At 35.6% G+C, this 2489-nt stretch overlaps 1 non-coding gene across 1 annotated transcript; it reads right to left on the reverse strand.

The window, feature by feature from the left end:
• Window positions 1–1754: 1754 nt before the first annotated feature.
• On the reverse strand, window positions 1755–1858 carry LOC124890920. The gene has a single exon (XR_007049441.1). It is a non-coding gene; the product is annotated as a small nucleolar RNA R71 (small nucleolar RNA).
• Between the last annotated feature and the right edge of the window lie 631 nt (window positions 1859–2489).

The following is a 2489-nucleotide window of genomic DNA, read 5'->3' on the forward strand; positions in this document are numbered from 1 at the left end:
ATGCACTCTTTTCTAGTATTTGTGGAATTGCAAGGCTTATGATAAAAGTCAGTGGAAATCAAAATAAAGGTAAATAAAATGGACAAAAAAGAGCAACGGTTGGGAATCAAGCAGCTCTCAATTATCTTAATCGTGGTTAAGGGATAGAGATATTTTCTGGTAAACCAAGGTAAGCAATGGCATTCGCAACTAAAATCCATATGATCGCAGAGACATGAACGTGATCGTGATGGATTGGCTAAGTGTCTAAGGACTGTTTGGTAATTTCACATAGCTGAACCCAATTCTCAAAAGGGAAAAATCCTTACAAAATTAGGGTATCTTGGAACTGATTTTTCAATTTTGAGTAGAGAGAAACACTCCAATTTTTGACAAGAGCAATTGTTATTAAATTTCCAAGAGATTTTGAGTTGTAATTTTAAAATTGAATTTGGTATTATTCTTGCTTTGCATATTCAATGGAAACATTGAATGCAAACTTTGGTATATCTTTTGTCTTCAATTTCATGAGTAACTAAATATTTATCTTAGGGTTATGCTTGAATAGGGTGTTAGTATGTATGGGTGCTGATTGTTAGTCCAAATTATTAGTTATTGTTGTTTGGGTTTTTCTATTACTCGATGGTTGAAATGACAAATATGGGTAAAAACTCCAATTTACTGGATCCCACATCATCCTTGAAAGATAGATATGGGTGATGAGAAATTGTGAGCAACTATTTGATACTAGTTATTTCCTTATCATTATCTTAGAAATAAGGATGTTATGTAATTTAGCTAGCTTGATAGGCATCATCCTAGAGATAGGGATACTATGTTCATGTTTTGAATTAGTAAGTTTGGCATGATTATGAAGTATTGAATCCATGAATGTAATTTAGTGTTTTATTTAAAGACTAATACTAAGAGCTAAAATCTAGCTTACCCACATCTCTGACTAAGAAATGGACTAACCTTCAAGCACCAATTATATGAATGACCCTTAGGATTGTATAGCCCTAAGACTCTTCTCTCATTGGATTTTTAATTTTCAATTATTTTTCTTGCTTAGTGTTATAGTTTGATTTTTTTCTAAATAAAGTTTTAGATCCTAACCCCCATTTAATTTCATGTCTACTTTTAAGTATACATTATGGGTTAACACTTAGTGAACTCTCAACATACCTAGTATTTGAAAACAAGTTTGCACTCCTTGTAGATAAGACCCCGACTCTTGTTGGTTTTATATTGGCAACGACCCCTTACAGTACATAAATGGTGTAAGTTGAGAGTTATCAAAAATGGCACCATTATCGAGGACTAAAACTTAGTTTTTGCTTGTGTGGTGTTGTTAGTAACTTTGGGTAGCCTCGTAGTTTTTATATTTACATTGTTTGTTGTTTTTATCTTATAGGTGATTTTCATAGTAATCATGACACCATGAGTCACAATGGGAGTATTAAGGACCCATTTGATGGGAACCTCAATAACAAGGACATCTTTATGATGCTACATGTGTTACAAATGAAGGGTATATTCGGGGGTCAAGGACATAAAGATCCATATCTATATTTGAAAATTTTTGTTGAGGTGTGTGCCCTGTTTTACATTGCTCATATCAAAAAAAAGTCCATTAGGTTGTGGCAATTCGCATTCTCTTTAATGGGTGAAACGATGTTATGGTTGAGGACTCTACCCGTTGGGTCCATCACATCTTGGGTTGAGCTTATGGATGCCTTTTTGGATTGGTATTTTCCTCCTTTAAAGATAATATGATTTCCAGACAAAATTACAAATTTTTGTCAACTCAATGTGGAGCCTTTGTATGAAGTATGAGAAAGTTTAATGAAAAGATCATGCAATTCCCTAGCCATGAAGTGTCGGAGAAGATGCTTCTTCAAATATTGTAAAGGACGTTAGACCAATTCAACAAAATGTGGTGGACAACGCTTTTGGTGGGTCACTTGTAAAGTTATCATATGGAATAGCTTCGACTATGCTTGAGCAAATCACAAAGCAAAATAGGGGGTGGCATACAAGGGACACCGAAGTAGCTGCAGGATATACCGCTACCTCAATTGTGAACAAAGAGCAAAGAAAGACAGATCATGAAAGGGATGAAAATATGGCTAAGATGATGAAACAATTAGAACTCCTTATAAAGCATGTGATGAGTGCACCCGTAAAAGAAGTCAATGTCGTTGTATCTAAAGGGTAAGATGAGGATAAAGCAAAGGCCCTTGATAAGGAGATAAGGTACTTTGCTAATCATCTGTGGGATTCCCGCTCGGCCTACCAAAGGCAAGATGGGAACCAAGATTGGAACGATCATGATCGAGAAAGGGAATGGTGTGATAGAGATAGAGATTGTTATTGGAGGGATAAAAAAAGTGAGTATGATAGGTATGTGTCACAACCCCATTTGGAGTCATGATGGCACCTACCACATCTCATCGGTAGGTAAGCCAATACTGTAACCTGGATCTATTGCAGTGGGTTACCTTGGTAAG

This window comes from Capsicum annuum, unplaced genomic scaffold, assembly GCF_002878395.1.
Source record: "Capsicum annuum cultivar UCD-10X-F1 unplaced genomic scaffold, UCD10Xv1.1 ctg2683, whole genome shotgun sequence".
Lineage (NCBI taxonomy): Eukaryota > Viridiplantae > Streptophyta > Magnoliopsida > Solanales > Solanaceae > Capsicum > Capsicum annuum.